General features: G+C 38.9%; 1 pseudogene; it reads left to right on the top strand.

Annotated features, from left to right (window-relative positions):
* The window catches only part of LOC149289877 (syntaxin-binding protein 5-like), a 181,418-nt pseudogene extending 161,714 nt beyond the window's left edge, over positions 1 to 19,704 (top strand).
* The last annotated feature ends 980 nt before the right edge of the window (positions 19,705 to 20,684 follow it).

The raw sequence follows: 20,684 nt of genomic DNA, 5'->3' as shown, positions 1-20,684 counted from the left end.
CCCCCCCCATCATACACACACTTACCGGTGCTTCCTGCTGTATTGCCGGGGCAGCGATCCGCGTAGACAACGTCCGCTGCAGCCGGAAGGAGGTGTGGCTAGCAGCGGGGGTTGTCTGCGTCCGTCGCGCAAACCTTCCCCGACTGTCAGAGATCAGAGTTCCCCGCACCGGTGCGGGGAACTCTGATCTCTGACAGCCGGGGAAAGTATACGCGACGGACGGATACAAACCCCCGCTGCCAACTCCACCTCCTTCCGGCTGCAGCAGAAGGCGACGTCAACCCGCTGCCCCGGCTGGAAGCACCGGTAAGAGAGGGCTGAGAGGGGAGGGGAGGGGAGAGTGTGTGTGTGTGTGTGTGTTAGTTAAATGGGGGTATAGGGTGTGTGTGTGTGTGTGTGTGTGTGTTAAATGGGGGCATAGGGCATTTCTGGAGTGGCGTTAAGGGGGCATTTAATAGAGCACTCTGCCTCCTGAAATGCCTTATACACCTATATGCCACTCTGCCCCATAATATGCATTTTAACCCCCTAAATGCCAGAGTGGCATATAGGGGTATAAGGCATTTCTGGAGGCAGAGTGCTCTATACAATGCCTTTTAACTCCCTTAATGCCACTCTGCCTCCTGAAATGCCTTATACCTCCCTATATGCCACTCTGCCCCATAATATGCATTTTAACCCCCTAAATGCCAGAATGGGATATAGGGGTATAAGGCATTTCTGGAGGCAGAGTGGCATATAGGGGTATAAGGCATTTCTGGAGGCAGAGTGGCACATAGGGGGTCAAAAGGCATACCATGGGGCACAGTGGCATATAGAGGGTTAAAAGGCATATCATGGGCCACAGTGCCATATTGGAGTGGCAAGCCTGGGGGCAGATGTGCGTAACTGGGGGACAGGTTGGAAAATACAAGAAATAAAAACAAAAAAAATATTTTTCTCAATCATAGCTTTTATTAAAAAAAATAGTTTACATGAATTAACATTTACTGGTAAAACTTTTTTCCTTTAGGGTCGTCTTATATTCAGGCTTTTTCTTTTTTTCCTAAGTTAATATTCAGATTTTGGGGGGTCGTCTTATAATCAGGGTCGTCTTATAATCGAGCAAATACGGTAATTGTTAATTAAACCCAATTGTTGCTTTTGATGGTGTTTGTAATCATGGTGTTACAAAAGCATAAACACATCTGAAAATACTAACTAAAAATAATTCAGTACAGCTGAGCCTTTCTTAGAATGGCCTAAACGGAACCAGACAATGCTATCTTCAAAATTATATTTCTGGGTTACTGATTTATGCCAAAACTAAGAATTTTTCAAATCCGTGCAATTGCTGACGGACTAAAGAGTGCCTGACTAAACTGGTTCCATCTGTGTTGTCTTAGAGTCTGACGTGGGTATAAATCTTCTTCGTCTGCAATTTAATAATCATTGATTGCATATTTAATGTTTCAGCAGGTCTTTGTGACATTAATGAAACCACTGTAACAACAGAAGACCGTTGTAAATCCCCTACTTCAGGTAAGCTTAAATATGTTTACAGTCCAAACCAATTTTAAATCATATGCATGTTTTTCTAATGAGCTAACTATATAACACAGCGTAACTTCAGAATTTCTTTAACAAAAAAAAAAGTTTATTATGTATACCCCTTAGATGCCAGTAGAACAATAGATGATATGCGTCACCATACATTAGAAGATATAGTGGATCTATCTAGTAAATACTGTTGTCAAGGGATTTACTGGTGAAAATGGGGCTCCATGTGAATTATGGATACTGCCAAGTCCAATGTACAAAACCTGCTACAATTCTCCATGCACTTGGCTTATCACCTAAACTGATGCCTCATTGACATCACTGAAAACTCAACTCTTGAGAACTAGGAACATCCTGAAATTGTTTGGTTGACTGTGATTTCACAGAGCTCTTTGAATGAGTTTGGGATATATTCCTAAAATTAAAGATAAATAAGGCTTCCATATTTTATTTTTGCTGTGGAGGACATCAGCCACTTATGCTGGTAATTATGAAATTGGAGAAGAGAGATGGGACTTTCTTCTTATGTATGGTGTGTTCTACAAATGCTTTAAAAGAGCATAGTAGTGGGTGCCTCGGGAGTGTCAGAAGAGATGTATGAGAAACATAATTCCAGATATAGTAAATGTTATCTAACAGTTTGTCACTTTCACCTGCAAAAAAAATGGTGCATATGTTCAAAATTCATTATTAATAGCAAATGTAATAATCGCGTTAACACTCAGGCTAATTTGCCGCAGAACTTGTTCTTGCCTTTTTGCAAACCTAATACAGGATTTATCCTTCACCAACTGATGAACCAATAGGCTAACCATGGCATACATTGTACAAAGAACGAATAACGGTTTACCTGTATATTGTTTTGCTAGACGCAAAACAGATGAAGCAATATTTTATATGTGTTACGTTCAAGATACAGCAATATAGCTGGTGAATTCATTGTTTAACAAACTTTTGTTTTGTTCTGAAAATACAACCTAGCTCACCTCTGTAAGGCCTGTAATGATCCCAATGTAGAGATTCTGGACAGGGCTATGTTTACGATTACTCTTTGTCCTACAACTTAATCTTGGAAATTCTGTATAAATCTACGCCAATTGAAAACCAAAGATGGTGATAAGATTAGATAAAGAGCAAAAAAAGGAATAAAAGAATAAAAATGAGGTAACCCAAGCAAACACTACCAGTGAGAAAACAATATGGTATAGATGACTGATGTGTGTGCTGGTTACAAATGTTACAGAATTAAAAACAATGTGTGCAAGTACATACACTACATGAATATACTAAAAAAACAAGTTAAACTGGCGCGTTTCGCCCATGGTCTTAATCAAAGGTGATAATGAGAATAAGAAAAGGTAGTAACCCAGGAAAGAAAACAAAAAGGAAAAAAGAGAATAAATACCAATGGTTTTATAATTGTAAGAAACCATGTAGGTGGAAGTGATTCATGGCCTAACTATGTTAATCAATAATTAGAGTGTTCTGGTAACTTAATCTTGCAGTATATGAAAATATTGTGTTCCAATATACAGGGCCAAATTAATTTTGTATATATCTTAAGCTTTTGTGCGGAAAAAAAATCTAGTAGCTTCACAGAACCAATTTATAATTGATCTTGCTTGCTTTTTTTGTCTGGTCAGTTTTTAGATCCATGTACATGTAAAAGCATGGATTTAACACAAATGTATTTTAAACACTGATATATAGAACAGTGTCAACAAAAATGTTCTAAACGACCCTTCAAAATTAAGATACGCTACAATTTGTTATTGATTTGGAAGTTAAATAACACTTGCGTTGAATTCCTACGTTTTATCAATAGGCTACAAAGAACTACGTTGGTAAATTATTAAATGCATCCATCTGATTTTGGGAGATTTTTGTTTCGCTGAAACTCAGTTCCGCAATGTTTGGACAGATTCAATAGGTTTAATTAGAACTGCCAACTTTGGACTTTTTGTAGAAATATATAAAATATAATGAAAAACGATCCTTACATGCTGACATCAAATCGGGGTGTGCTTATATAAATGAAAGCTGAATTATAGATGCATGACCAACAATTATCCAGTGGAGCTGCCATACATCAGACAATAACCTTATATGAAATTATATTAATGTTAAATGTTAATGGATTATTACTTTTGTATATCTTCAACCTAGACAGATTATCTATGGTCTTTAATTAACACTTGCAGTTTTGGGCACAATGTAATTTTCTAAACCACTGCATTGAATTTATGTGCAGATCATGTAAAATAGCAAGGCTTTCTTCAATGGGCATTCTAAAGGTAGGGTACCTGCCCCCCCCCTGATTTTGTATGCATGAGCTATAAACACGTAGTGCTGTTAATTATGTTACAGAAATAAAAAATTGGCTTTCCCCACCACCCTTAAAACAACAAACAATTCTGTGCCTTGTTTACAGTCTTCGGAAGAAGTTGTGAAGTGTGATCCACTGGTCACGTTTTAAGCAGTCAGGTTTATGTATGTCATCATAAAAATGGGAGAGAAACAAAGAGAATGGCAAATTGTTTAAGACAGTATACAATCCTATTCAATAAGAAACTAGTACTATTTATTTGTTTGTTCTGAAGGGAATTGCTTTACCTAAAAAATGATGATTCTGTTGTTCAGGTAATCCTTCATATCTGCCACCATATGCAGGCAGGTGTTCATTGTAGTTGGTAATGTCATCAATGGAGGAAAAGTGTTGGTTATAGGGTGTTACAGATGACTGTTAGTTGACTCCTTCATGTTTTAGTGGTTCTTTTATCATTTATGTATTTAATTACATTTTTCATGACCACTAAGTAGTGACATCCTCATGTGACGACCAGCAGCGGACAGTTTGTGTCACAGCTTAGTCTATCATTTAGACTGAAAACGTGTATAACTTATTAGAAAGGCATAGGTAAGGTTTTTGCATATAACGCTTGGGTGTCCAAGACACCTAATGAAATGTTTCTTTACAAATATTACTAAATTAGATGGATTTAGCCATGGTGGTCCAAGAGAAAATAGAGTCTACAGCCTTAAAAAAGGAAGAACTTAGATGGAATCAATCTAAAGAAGAGATTTACTTTACATCTTCCTCTGTCTTGCACTACTAAGAGGAATCGACTTTGACTTTTGCTGAAATAAATAGCACCCATGTTTCTGAATGGAAGAACGCATACTAGTACTGCATCTAATTACATATGGCAGGTCATTAAGCATCTAACCAAGCTTAAAATTATAATGATTTAATTAATAGTTGTCATTATGGCTGCTTTTCTAAACCATGGGTGGCATAATTATGTTTTTCAGCATGATTTTAAATTTTTTATCGTTTTTGTCTATTAAATCTTGTCTTTACGTGTAGGTTTTACCTCACCCACATCTTCTGATGACGAGCAATCAATGAATAAATTTATAGAAAAGGGTACAGTATTTATTTGTTGTTCACAGTATTACACAATTTTATTTTTACCAAATCCTCCTCATTATTAGCTTTTGACCTTTTGTATCACAATGTTATTTGCAGTTAAGAGCAAAGGCAGAAAATTTTCCAAGGCCGTAGCCACTGATCTAGGTAGGAAATCAAGAAATTTTCTTTTTGCCCGTTTCCAGTGTCTTGCTCTTTACAAAAACTAACCACCGGGGAAATGGTTTCTTTAATTAAGACAAAAAAAAAAGGGTAATCACTATTTTTTCTTCTTCTGCTCTGGTGTTTGGATGCTGATTCATTAACCATAATCAAGGGCTTTTGGAATATAATTCTCCCTCTAATTTCTTATACGCAAATGAATAACTTGTTAGTTGATTTGGGGAAAAATATGTCTGGGAACTAGCAAGGTTCAATCACTACATTGATGAAACCTAGTCACTAGCATCCATGCTCATGGTTTGTACAGATAATTTACTTTAAGGAAACCTCATCCTATGCAGACATTTTCTGAATGTCTCTTTTATTTACATATTTTGGAATTGAACCCTGCTCTTTTACCAGTCTGTGAATGGGACGTACAAGTTGGGGCGCTGGTTCTTGCCAACTGGCAAGTCATTCAGCTGAGGTGCTTTATGTCTATACTTCGGGAGGCAGTTTGCAAACTTGTTTGTGTGTGTGATGTTCTTTGTGCCAATAATATTGATACTATTGGCTATATTGACTGTTGCTTCTGACTCTAAGTATACCACGGAGAGCTGCCCAGCAGGTCCTCTTCATTCTCAGGTATAGTATTTATGCTACAGATAACTGTAAAATGAGATCTGATTTTAATTAGCGAGGGATCAGCAGCTCCCCAGTGGTTCATAGATGAAAAATCACACGTCAAAGAGGAGGTTGTAGGGCATTCAAGGACTTTGGTTCTTGCAGTGGAGTTGATAAGGATTCAAAATAATACCCTCACAGTATTCAACTGTGCAGGTTCATCAAGGATCCTTACAGGGTACTTGTGCAATAGATTCAGTGTCCATGTGAAGATATGTAGGTATCAACTTCCAGACAATGAAATATACGTAGCTTTAAAATATTGAACTCTGTGAATGTATCTAAATAAAAAAAAATGTGAAACTAGTAGGGTAGTAGGGCCATCTGTCAAATTAATGGAGCCATCTGTTAAATTATCCTAGCTTCCCATTCATACATGCTGCCGTTAGCATTGACCTCCTTGGAGTCAAGGTGACACGTTAATGTTTGATCTACATTGTAGTTATATTTTGTTTCTTAATCGGTAGACCTGCAGAGCCAACGGGTAGCTTTCCAGGTGTGGTCAATCTAAAATTCAGCTAACCTGGGTTTAGCCGGAGATCACCAGAGACACATGAGTAACAGCTGGCAAGCTTCTTTTTTGCTTATCCCCTGTTGTAAACTATTGTTATATGTGTGTGTGTGTGTGTAAATTCCCCATGAACCAGTTATAGTAGTGATGGATCTATGATGGTTGGAGGGGTGATTGTAACATGTTTGTGCCACCATCTGTCCACAAACCACACTGTGCTTTTTTCTTAGTTAAAAAAAAACGTAGAATAGATATGCTGCCACTCTGCCCCCTCCCGATATATACTGCCACTCTGCCCCCCCGAGATACGCTGCCACTCTGCCCTCCACCCGATATATACTGCCACTCTGCTCCCCCCAGATACGCTGCCACTCTGCCCTCCACCCGATATATACTGCCACTCTGCCCCCCGAGATACGCTGCCACTCTGCCCTCCACCCGATATATACTGCCACTCTGCCCCCCCGAGATACGATGCCACTCTGCCCCCAAGATGTGGCCCCCCCACGACTTACCAAAGCAGACTCCCGTGTGTCTTGCGGGACCGGCAGGGGACACCTACGCAATACGCGTAGACAACTTCCGGTGCCGGCACTGCCGATTGTCTAAGCCCATCATGCAGACGTTCACTGGCTGCGGCGATGCGCGTAAACGACCTCCTCTGCCGGCATGTCTGCACGATGTGCTTTAACAATCTCCCTTGCCGGGACATCCCCCTGTGGGAATTCCCGGCAAGGGAGATTGTTAAAGCACACCGAGCAGACGTGCCGGCAGCGGAGGTCGTTCACGCTCATCGCCGCAGCCGGTGAACGTCTGCACGATGCGCTTAGACAATCTGCCGTGCTGGCACTCCCCCCCGTGGGAAGTGCCGGCAGGGGAGGCTGTCTGAGCGTATCAGAGAGTAGGATACAGGTCCCCTGCACCGCTGCGGTGGATCTGTATCCTAACTGCATGTCCCGGGCGTCGGGCGCTAGACCCCGAATATAGGCCGCACTCCCACTTTAAAGACTTAAAGTGGGGGGAAAAAGTGCGGCCTTTATTCGAGCCAATACGGTATTTTCCTCATAGATCAAGGCCCAACCATTCTGTGGTTTACTACAGTGGGTTGTTTTAGGTAGCAGAACCTGAGAGATAAGAAACCTATGCGATATTGTATATAAAATCAATAAAATATATAAGATTGGCACAAAGGCTAATACACTGTATGTCATATGATTTCAGAGATAGAATATTCTTCCTTTGAAACTTAATGTTTACAGTAAATTATTTTTCATTACTGCAAGGTTTTAAACATCAAAAATTTATCCCATGAATCAACCAGCAGCACCTGCTACAGTTTTTAAACTGAACTGTTAAAATGCCAGACCATAGTGTCTCCGGTTTTCTCAGGTTGTTCAAATATGAAGTGTATTTTCACTATACATACATGTATATCCATCAAGCAGCTCGTGCCAAGTGACAGAGCAACATTAATTTCGTGGGTTTCGGTCTTAGGAAATAACAAGCACCTACTGTGTGACAATTTCAAGGTGTAATCATTTTTTCTTGTTCCTGGGAAAAGTCAACTAGGGCTGCAACTAACGATTATTTTAATAATCGATTAGTTGGCCGATTATTTTTTCGATTAATCGGATAAAAAATGCAATTTTTTTCAATTTAAAATAATGTAATAAAAAACGTACAATTTACACTTTCATCTCTTTATTGCAATGGCCTCTCTCTATTCAGCTTCTTATTTTACTGACATAATAATGAGCAACAAGAACCCAAACACAGTGTTTCTCAAACTAGGTCTTAATACAAAGTTATTAGTAAATATTAATTCGTATGTTAACTCTTTTTCATGTTTAATAAAAACTATGAGAAAAAAGCCTTGTTTAAATTTTCTTTTATTTACCAAACTGCCCCCGGTTATGCACATCTGGGCCCCAGCTTGCCACTCTGCCCCCATATATGCCTTATACCTCTTATATGCCAGATTCCACTGTGCCCCCTGATATGCCACTGTGCCCCTGATATGCCTTATACTCCTTATATGCCAGTGATATGCAACTGAGCCCCCTGATATACCTTTTACCCCCAGATATGTTTTATGCCCCCCTGATATGCCTAATATCGATATGCCTTATACCCCTATATGCCCTGAAATTCATAATACCCCCATACACCACTATAACTCACCCATACACCACTCTGGCTCCTCCCCCTCCCAGACAACACTCTGGCTCCTCCCCCTCCCAGACACCACACTGGCTCCTCCCCCTCCCATACACCACTCTGGCTCCTCCCCCTCACATACACCACTCTGGCTCCTCCCCCTCACATACACCACTCTGGCTCCTTCCCCCTCCCATACTCCACTCTGGCTCCTCCCCTCCCATACATCACTTTGGCTCCTCCTGGATTCTAGTTTTATAATCCGATCTCTGTTTGAGGTCGGATTATATAAAGGAGAGGAGTTTTTCAGAGCATTTGCTCTGAAAAAAACCTCTTTATAATCGATAAAAATCGATTCGATTAATCGATTAGTTGTTTCAGCCCTAAAGTCAACCTGTATCTACATTCTCATATTATTATCTCCATATCAATCCCTATATTCAAATGGTTAATATTATTTTTAGGTATTTTCTTTGCACATTTGGAGGATTCATAAATGACATTGTTAATTGAATAAAAGACCATCAGACTGAATAAAGTCCATTAAGTTGAACCATTTAAGTACCCAATATGCTGCTGTTAATAGTAATTCTTTCTTCACACTAAATATACAGTAGATCAACAGAGAGGACCTTATACTTTATATTGTTTATAGGTTTGTAGTGAAAACATTGCCTGCTGTTAATTCTGGGAGTCATTACAGGCCTTACAAACTATCTATAAAACCAAGCGATTAAAGACTGTGTTTAACACTATTTGGAACACATGTAGGGCAGGAATAATCTAATTTATTGTTGGACTAAAAGGTGAAATGATCATCTCCAACCCCGTAATACATTCATATGTAAATAAATTGTTCTGTGGTACAGCATATCCCGTGTCTATATGTCTGACTAGATAACTTTAACAAGACAGTGTAGCTATATTATGTATATATTGATTACTTTTATCAAGTAATATTGAGGTATGGGTCTTGGTATACAGTACTTCTCATAACCTCTTGTAAGAAATCATTTTCCAGTCACGTCTTGTAGAGTTCTCACAGATGTTTTGTAATTATATTTTGTAGCGTGACCCTTAAGTTCCTTTGTGGTCTATGTCCTTATGCCAATGAGTTGGGTGTATCATCATTTTGACTTTTAGATAAAAATGGCTGATTATTGGGACATTCTGCATAAGGAAAGAAAAGTATATTAAAAATCAAAACATTTTTGTAAATTCAAAAAAAATGGATTTGTGGGTCTTTTCCACATTATGTTGGCCCATGCACTATGGTAAATTCCATATCAATATTGCAATTTTGTGTGTGTTTGATATGACGTATGTCAACTAATACGTATTTTAGTATATTGTTCCAGGTTTGCTACCATCTTTAGAGAAGTTTCCAGACACATTACCTAGATTAGATCATGCTTCTAGTCATATGTTTTCAAATCACCTTTGTATGTTTAGTATAGAAAGTTAAATATATCACAGTTCTAGAAGAAGTAAGCCATGTTCACATACAGCTGCATTATTTCTTGGGTCTAATGTGCTTTCTATAAATAAAAATAAAATTATTAATGTAATAAGTTTTCTAAAGCGAATTCTGAGCTGATTGAGATCTGGCTCTTTAGCAGCCTTTATTTTATCAGGGGTACTTAAGTTAAGTTCTTTACTAAAGTGTAATTGGATATTCCACAAAAATAGCACCGTACATGTTGTGTATCTACAGTATATAGCATGTGTTGTAATTGATCTTTTTGACGATATCAAATTTCTTAGTGAACAACGGACTCCTATAGCATTTAGCTGCGTCTGCCAGTGATTTCAGCCTGTCTGTGCCTTTTTGTTGGCGTTTGCCTGTATGTTTTTTTTCTGCTCCGTCTTCATTTATACATATATCTCTTGGTATGTGTCACACGCACTCTTTTATATGTGATTTTCTCTTAGTTTCTTTCTCCGTTTATAGATGCATTTTTTTCTACTTGTTTCTGTTCTATAATTGACAGTATTGTCTTTATAAATGTACCAAATACAAGCACCTTCGAATCGCTGCTGTGATGTCATTAAAATGCAGGTACTGGAACTTCCTTTTTAACAAGCGACACTGTTAACGAACCAAAGCTTTACATATCAAAAGAGTAGTAACCTATTTTTGATGAGAAGTTTTAATGCATTAACCAATTTTTGCTTTCAGTCTGTAAAATCTACCCTGTGATTAATCTAAATGCATGTGGACTGGTTGTTATTCAGTCAGGCTGAAAATACAAATTTTCCTGATTAAGAAATTATTTTTCTTTTCAGCAAAGATGTCAAGGAAGTTGAGCCTACCGACAGAATTAAAGCCTGAATTGGGTAAGCTTTCTTTTTTAGCTCAGTACAATAATTATAGGAGCTGCAGAAGGTGCAGATAAGACCATGCTCCAAGTCCTGGCACACCTCACACTTTGCTTTTTTAGAATTCTTTCCACAACATTCTGTCTTCTATGCTTTATCCACTATTATATCCCGGACTCTGCATCTAAGTAGCCAGCACATTGAGGTCTATCAGAAGTGAAGGGGTCTACGATTAATGAGGCAGAGAGCTTGCTGCTCTGCTAGGCGACTTGCTTGTTAGTGACCCCCCTCACCCCTGACATCGATTACGACACGCAGCCACACAAACATGGTGCTTATTTGTTAACCATAAGTTTCAGATCTTGCAATCATGTTTTAAACTTTATCTGGACACCTGTAAAATGTGTGTGTCGGCCCCAACCACAAAGGAAGTTATACATCTCATTGCCTCATTGTCCTTCATAAGTGGGATAGGGTGTTTCTTTTGGGAGAGTTCTAGTAAGGCCACAGTGCAGCAAGGCAAGGATGACTTGGTATCTTTGTTAAGAAGAATTGGAAAAGAAGCCATGACCAAAACATACATAAGGCAAATATTTAAGTACAAGACATCTATCTATCTATATTTTGGGTTTTGCCTAGTAGCAAATTAATATTTTATTATACACTGAACAATGCTGGCTTCTAAATGACCTTTCTTGGCTCGATCGATTCACTCAGGTCAAACTGCATTGTCGTTGTTTTTAATTACTAATTTAATGCAGTGTTTACAGATGTCAGAGACAATTCCTTCAGTCGATCTCGGAGTTCCAGTGTAACAAGCATCGACAAGGAATCACGGGAGGCCATATCAGCTCTGCATTTTTGTGAGACGTTCACCAGAAAACCTGATATATCAACATCACCATGCTTATGGGTTGGAACTACCCTTGGTACTGTGTTAGTCATAGTGCTGAATCTGCCACCAGGAGGTGATCAGAGACTTCTTCAGCCAGTTATTGTGTCTCCAAGTGGTAAGATATTTTTTTTTCTTTGTTTTTTTTAGTTAAACATCCAGATTTATCTCCCATTCTGTGTGCAAATTAGCTAGCTGTTGATAAATCTGTGATTCGCTGTATACAGTCCAATTAGAGATGTGCACAACCAAGCATCCTTTCCTCGTGAGGACCATGCATTACAGGGTGTTATTTTGTGAGTAGCAGAATAGAATACATTAAAAGGGGGAAGATGAAGATTGTTCAACAACATAAGGATGACTTTTGGTTTTCTGGTCAATAGAATCTTAATACATACACGGTCAATAAATTAGTCATAACCAGGCCCGGACTAGGACAAAAAATAGGCCCGGGCATTTAAGCAGCCCATTTTTTTAATTTATTTTTTTGTTAAACCAAATTCTGACAAATTTAATATACAATTTCTTGTTGTCTATTAGTTATATTTCAGCATGCTTTTGTCACTGTAATCAATTAGCATTACATAAATATATAATAAATGAATCATAACGTCATGCAATTTATAAAGTGCTATATCTTTAATGAAAGATTCAAAACAGTAACTAATCTTTGACCATTTAGTTGGTACTTAGAACAAAAACTAGTGGCAGTGTGGCACTCCTTGGGCCTTGGCTGGTCAGATCACCCTCACTCACGGCACAGCAGGGAAGAAACTCTGACCATTTAGTTAGTACTTAGAAAGAGGTAGAAACTTTGTAAAAAAACAAACTTTCACTTAGAAACTAAGCCTCGTTTACTTAAAAGGGTACTCTAAACACCAAAACAACTTTAAGTTAATGAGGCCGTTTTCGTGTATCGATCATCTCCCGGCAGTCTCACTGCTCAATTCTCTGCCATTTCGGAGATAAATCACTTTTGGGTTTTTTTTATGCAGACCAAGTCTACAGTTTGTCTGGCCCAACTGAGCGCAACAATCGTGGATGTGATCGCAGCGAGATCGCATATGTGACAGGCTCAGTTGGCCTGATCTGAAGTTTCCTCTCTACAGTGCTGTGAGTTACAGCATAGCAGGGAGAAACCTCAGACCAGCCCTGCCACATATGCGATCCCACTGCACGATTGCGGCGCTCATTTGGGCCAGCCGAGCTCTAATTGGCAAAAAAAAATCCAGAACGAGCTTTGGCCCAGCATTGCAGGGAGGAAACTCACACCTCAGACCAGCCCAACTAAGCCTGTCACATCGTGCTCAGCCAATCCTCTAGGCCGAGCAATGTGATGTCAGGTAAGTATGCAGCACCATGACCATCCTCCCAGAACTGCAATATGCGCAGTTGTGACTCTAGAAACAATATATTTGGGGGGCACATAAGATACCACAGTCAAAACTGGGGGGCATTAATAATTTCCACCATTAAATCATATTACTAAAAAAACAAAAATGTACACATATACATACATAATACTTGGTCATTCAACATGGGAAGCCTGAAGCCACAATTTAGTGCGACTAATCCTTGAAATAAATATTATATAGTAAATAACACAATACCTTATCTTTTCCACTAAATGATTTCAGGGCCTTGAATGTTTTGTCCCCTGAAGTCACTACAAATTCAGGAGGGCGTTTTATCTCTGGATAAGTAAAAATGAAATAGTTCCTACTATAAATTAAGTGCCAGGAAACAGATAACCAAACACACACACCAGGACAGGCTTTTCCACACCGACACCCAGACACACACCAGGACAGGCTCTGCCACACTGACACACAAACACCAGGACAGGCTCTGCCACACTGCCACCCGCATCCGGAGCGTTTCCACAGACGGTTTCACTTTGGTATTAATTTATGTGATGGTCGATGCCACACAGATATTTATTCACTAATTCAGAGATAATCATTCACTCATTCAGATATTCATTCATACATTGATACCCATTAAATTCCCTCATTCAGATTAAAACCCTAAATGATTTAGCCACCTGCGTTGATTTAACGTTCTTACTACCCGTTTGAGCTTCTAATGGACTGTAAGTTATTTCTTCTCTACACTATAGTCCTTGTTCCACTTTTTTTTTTTTTGAACAATATTAAAATTCTGTAAATTCATAAGATGCTTTTTTGGCTCATAATTTATTTTTGGAACACTAGATCATTCAATCATGTTATGTTCAGCATTTCATTCAAAGGAGATAATTTTGGAGCTTTTAGAAACATCACCAAGTTCATAAACAATGAGTTCCACATCTCGTGACAACTTGATGTGGTGCAAATTGGTCTTACTACAAAATTCAGATGTTCAGGTTTGCAGAACTGTTGCAAATATTTTGTTGCTTTCACCATCAGAACATGTATTTTAAAGCACCTTTCATTCTTAAGCACAAATATTAGTGCTTGCATTAAGCAGTATTTTTAAACATGGTTGAAGCAATTTCCTTTTTGTTAGAAATAAAAATTAATGTGAGTAAACATCTCTTCATGTCAGCTCACAAACATTCATTCACTCACTCCTTCACAGATACTCATTAATTCACTCACTCACTCTCACATACTCCTTCATACAGCCTCCCTCACCCCCTTACCTGAACTGAAGATGTACGCGCCGCTCGCAGACTTCCGCGAACAATCTGTTCTACCGCACAGGGGAAGCAGACGCGCAGCAGGGTCATGTGACATACGTAACGTGACTCCGTTGGATTCCTGCGTCCCCCTGGCGGTAGAAGAGACGTTGCTCGCGCACGTCTCCCAGGTAAGTAGCGGGCCCGCTACTAGAGCGGCGGGCCCGGTCGCAGTTGCTGCAGGCTTAAGGGGCAGGTGCCCCTTTTGCCTTGCATTAAGGACAGCCGTAGAGGCCGCATAGGTCTAGTGAGTCCGGTCCTGACTGGGCCTATTTTAAGGTAGGGGCCTGGAGCTGCAGCTCCATCAGCCCCTACATCAATGTGGCCCTGGGCCGCCCGGCCCACCGGGCAAATGCCCGGTGTGCGCGATGGCCAGTCCGGGCCTGGTCATAACCATTATTATTATTATTAAAATCACAATAGGCACACAACCAGTTTATGTATCATAGTAAATAACTTCTTGACTGTTGCACAGCCGTCATTCTTAGGGTAAAAGTTTTCTTGATGCACCATTGACAGTAATATGTTTTAATTGATCATGACTTTAAGTTGATGTTCATATGAAAATTCGAAAATCTACATATAACTAGTAAGATTAAGTTATCATGTAATTGTTTTTGGGAGGTAAGAGCAGCTGTAATAGTAGTAATCATTGATGTACACAGGCAGGGGCAAAATGGAACACTTAATGAGAGCCTTGGACCTACAGGGTCATTTGAAGTGCTGGGGGAATCAAAAGAGGTTTTACGTTTCAACATTTTATTAGTTTTTGACATATCATACAATTTGATACAACAATAATTACGTGAGTTGGTCAGGATATCATACAACGCACTGTAGAAAATAATATCAAGGCAAATAAGAATTCGATCTGTTTGTATAGTTTGATATAAAAGTTTGTTTTATTTATCTTTTAGTTGTAGAGTGAAACAACTTGCCGATAGTGTGTGCCATATCCAGACCATTTCTCAAAAATGGAAGAAGAAATGGAATTCTCTGTTAAACTTCTCCTGTCCATGTAACCTTAAGATTACAACCAAATAATAACATTTTAATAAATCTAACTAACCACGGTCCGCCTTAATGAAGTTCTGATGTCTGTCTTGATATGATCCCCCCTCCTTTTTTAAGTATTAATTAGTTGCTTCCCTTGTAACATGTATAGGCTATACCATTCTGTGTACTGAAAGGTATGTAAAATGTGAGTTCCTACGTGCCTGTCTGGTGTACTTTTACCAAGTACTAATACATTGTCTTGCCTTTACCTCTTTTTTGGTAAACGAGGGGTTTTAAAAGACAAGATGATGTCAGTGAAAGTAAATAAGAGGAGAAATTAACATGAGAAAATAGAAAGACTCAATCTTCTGTGAATGCTGCACTTACAGGGGAACACCATCACAGCTTTTAACTAAGTTCCAAAATTAAAACTACTTTTTGTTTGCCAGTTTAATTGTTTTGGAGTTCTGTAATTTAAACGTTTATCCTTGTGGAATCTGTGAACAGCAGCCTATGGCAGAGCCATTATCTAATCAATTTCTTGTCCCGAAGTCCTCACTAGACTTGTGCATTTGCATTTGTACCACAACACGAAAACGAGACCAGACCACCCAAGAAGCGGAAGAAAACTAAGCAAAAAGCTCTCAATATTCGTCCGAAATTCACGGGCCCTTTCACTCACACTTTCATCCATTCACAATCTTATTCTCGTTCATTCTCTGGCTCACACTCGTTAAATGTCCTACCTTCTCTGCCGACTGCTTCCGCATCTTCCTGTAAGCTGCCACAAACAAGTGCAGCAATTTTGGCAGTAGTTCACCTTAGTGGAAAATGGTGGTACTTTTGATGACGTCCTCTCACCCGATTTGAAGATTAGACGTAATCTGGCAAGAACTTCTGCCATAATGGCAGTGCTTCCAGTGACGTCTTCTATCCCCGATCCTCCAATCAGGTGGTAGGATGTCACCCAAAGTGCTGCAGTTTGACCCTAAAGTGATCTTCCACCAAAATTGCAGCGCTTTCGATGTCATCCTCCTACCCGATAGGAGAATGGGGCAAAAGGTCGTCACCGGAAGCGCCAGCATTTTGGCCGAAGTTCACACTGGGTTATGTCCGCAGAGATGCAGACAAAGATAAAAGAGAGAAGAAAGAAGATGCAGACATGGTCGGCGAGAAGGTAGGGAAACAGAAATAGAGCTTGAGAGAGTGAATGTGGGCACCAGGCAACGAATTTCGTTCCCGATTTTTGGCCGAACCGAATTGGCAGGGAACTTAATTTGTGGCCGGAAAACCAATGGGCCATTTGCACATGTCTAGTCCTCACTTATACCCAAACAATGGGTTCCTAAACCACTCATCAACATTTAACCACAGGGGAGAGATTTAACTACATAAAACCAGGACACAACATGACCCTTATCTCTCTCTCTTTGTTTAGTTTATCTTCTACTACAGTAACAGATGCTTCCTGTAGTACCAGCTTTGACACTACAGGAAGGTAATGCCCAGATTTCTCTATCATTTTTCTTCTGTTTTTATTTGTAGGAACAATACTGAGACTAAAGGGAGCAATTTTACGTATGGCATTTCTGGATACTGTTGGGGTTTTAATTCCACCAGCATTTGAATCCTGGAGGGAAACCAACGTTCCTGATGAAAAGGAAGACAAGGAACGATTGAAAAAACGGAGGCCAGTTTCAGTGTCACCATCCTCCTCTCAGGAAATCAGTGAAAACCAATATGCAGTGATATGCTCTGAAAAGCAAGCAAAAGTGATCTCATTGCCATCTCAGAACTGCATTCATAAACAGAACATAACAGAGACTTCTTTTGTCCTTCGTGGTGACATAGTGTCATTGAATAATGGTACCTGCCTTGCATGTTTCTGTGCCAATGGACATATTATGACTTTTAGGTAAGAATCTGTTATTATTTCTATGTCCTATTCTTATATGTGTGTGAGGTTTAAGCAACTAGGAAATAGCATACCATGCTGTATTTTTCCATGTTTTGTTGAATGACCGGAAACTCACATGGTTTGCTATTTTTCTATTAAAGCACTGTGCTTGTTTTAGTGGAAGGAACTGGTGACCACCTACATTGTAGCTGCCATTCTGCCAATCATAGGCAGTGGCTGCTTTTAAACACTTTGAAGGTGCTCCTATACTGGTTTATACGTGCCATGTGTTGTTCAGATGGGATGTGCAACTCAAAAACAATGTATGTTGTATTTGTATGAAAGAAACCACAAATATGGTAAATAACTTATAGAAGAATAATTATGAGAAATATCACAATAAGTGACAGTATCACTTTATTTTTTATAGAGTGATAAGTAGGTTGTCTCAGTGCTGAAATTATAAATGTACTGAAATTAGAGAAGAGGTAAGCTAAACAACATTGCATCAGACATGTTATAATTGAACAACTAGAACATTCCAATCATTTCAACTTAACGGTTAGTGATCAACCTTTGTTTATAGTTTACCTGCAATAGTAGAAGAGAGTATAATTTACCTATGATTTCAATGCATATATCATTTGTCATGAGTTGACCACTATCTTTTACATTTGATAGTGGACACAAAATCTTCTTCTACAAATGTCTAAGGTCAGATTAAACATTCTGGTGTTAATTCACTAAAGTGGAAGTTGCCAGGAAGGTTTACAGGAGTTCTGTGGTTTCAGCTCATTGAATTTGTTATGTATGATGAAGTGCCGTCATTGGAAAGTTTCCGCTCTAGCAAGGACTGACTCGGCCCTGTATAATGCATAGTTCTTTTGCTGCAGTGACCTCTATGGTAGATTTTTTCCAAGCTTGTTTTATGACCATAATTCTGTTTCCTTCTAAAGTTTGCCAAGTTTAAGGCCGCTGTTGGATGTAAATTATTTGCCGCTTACCAACATGCGGATAGCACGGACATTCTGCTTCACAAACAATGGACAAGCATTGTACCTTGTCTCACCTTCAGAAATACAGAGAATTACCTACAGTCAAGAAACATGTGAGAACTTACAGGTAATTACCTACCAGAGTTGTATAATAAGCCAATAATTAAAATTATTTGTGCAGATTTGGAATTGTATTTTTTTTTTAGCCATGACTCCAAATCACAAAACCGAGCTTAACCTAACAAGCAACATACTTAAGTCTAAATACTTAATATTAGCATTCTATTAGAACAACAAAGAATTGTAATACGTATACTGGTGTGAAGCTAAGATTCTTCCATTTTGGAGAATGATGAAACATATCATATGTTTGGACCTCATTAGTATCTTATCAGGTCTACATTGATATGGGGTTCCTGTCTTCTATCACACAGGAAATGTTAGGGGAGCTGTTCACTCCAGTCGAAACACCAGAAGCTCCTAACAGAGGTTTCTTCAAAGGCTTGTTTGGTGGAGGAGCACAGTCACTTGATCGAGAGGATCTCTGTAAGTCGTACTTAACTTTTCATACACTGTCAGTCTTTCCCTCTGCATCAGGATCAGAATAATTATCACTCTTAGCTTTAACATTCTATTAGCGACCAATCTAGAACGGAGAGTGACGTTTTGGATTAGTGGCTCGTTTTATAGCGCCAATAGAAAAACTATTTACATATAATATGTGTATTTAATAGGTGAATGTCATTACTACGACAAATAAAAGTACTACTGTAGTGAGTTTTAAAATGTTAAAAATTTCTTTAAACTGCTACGGGGATTTAAGAAAAACAGTTTTTACTTATGTTTTAAATGTTAGAGAGTTTCTACAATAGATGCAAATCTCTGTTATTATCATGACTACAACATATGTTTTCAAATTAGTCTTCTACTTCTATATTGTAGTTGGAGAAACTGTATCTGGAAAAGCACCGAGGAGCCTTGCCCAGCACATACCTGGCCCAGGAGGCATTGAAGGAGTAAAGGGAGCTGCCTCAGGAATAGCGGCAGACCTGGCTCGTGCCCGATTGGCTCTTGATGAGAGAGGACAGAAGTTAGGAGAAGCAGAGGAAAGGACTGCCGCCATGCTTGCGAGCGCAGACTCACTCTCAAAGCACGCTCATGAGGTACGGTTACTTAAATGATTTGACTGATGTACGTTGGCCTAGGTAAAATTGTAGCTTCCAAGAAACTTTACCAGGAAATATTGATTCACTTTATTTTATTCATCTACTTGGATCAAAGTCTCAACCTTCCCAAAAAGGTTTGTCACGTGAGCTTTTGCTGGAATATGGACTAAATAGCACGTTTATTAATACTCACATCCTCTTTGTATCTTTTGTGTTGTTTGAGTGTACTCACTTATTTGCATTGTTTTTTTGCAGATGATGTTAAAGTACAAAGACAAGAAATGGTATCAGTTCTGATGCGACCCCATTCCAAATGGCATATGTTAAACTTCATTGGAAACGAAGACCTAAACCCCCCCCCAAAAAAGTGCATCCATTTCTCTTCATTTCTTTCTGCAGGACAGTTGGGAGCAAGGGAGTAAACGTTCAACTTTGGTTACTGTTTCCTAGCACAAATCATATACTGTCTTTCCTCGGTCTTGTGGCTTTCACTGAGGAGCATTACATTAAAACAAACAAAAAAAACATTAAAAAAAACCTCAGTATTTGTCTTTGAGCTGTGCTTTGATGGTGATAATGGATGGAGAGGCTACAAATTACAAAAGAGATAACAGGCAAAGAAAAAAAAGCTTTTTTTACCCCCTCCTCACTCTCTGTTTAAAATGTCAGCATCTTCTATACTTTTGTGTCTTTTACGGGTGTATCATTTTTGTTGAACGGAGAAGTTAAAAGTCAGACAAAGAGCCTAAGCATTGCTGCTTCATCCATCAAAAACCTTGATCTTTCCGTTTAGCTCAGTACACATGGGAGGGGTAAGAAACAATTCTAGAACTTCACAAGGAAAGAAGATTCCCTGAAACTTTTCATCTTTGGAGAGTATGTGGTCATTTTCAACCATGATGAAGACACTCCACAAACCTTAATGTATTCTGCAATCACGCTTTAATAACAGAACATTGGTTTTATGAATCCTTTTTGCTGCCCTACCCAACAGAAAAATAACACTGTTTGTGTTGACTATGTCATGATGCATTTTACAGATAAGCCTTCTAAAATACAGGCCATTCTAGGAAATGCATAAATGCGTTATCTATTAGCCACTATCAAATAAATCAGCAAAAGGTTTTGGTATTTAACAGTGTTCCGCAGCTAAGAACAGGTAGTGCATATTACTTCTGCCATTGTGTGTTTAAGTTCTTTAAGCCATTAAAACATAACATAGGCACAGAAATGTATATATAAATCCATTTCCTGTACCTTATTTATGACTGATTACC

Source organism: Sceloporus occidentalis, unplaced genomic scaffold, assembly GCF_023333645.1.
Source record: "Sceloporus occidentalis isolate IW3139 unplaced genomic scaffold, rSceOcc1.0.p SCAF_42, whole genome shotgun sequence".
Taxonomy (NCBI): Eukaryota; Metazoa; Chordata; class Lepidosauria; order Squamata; family Phrynosomatidae; genus Sceloporus; species Sceloporus occidentalis.
Note: the sequence above shows the minus strand (reverse complement) of the source record. Positions and strands in the feature narration are given on the sequence as shown.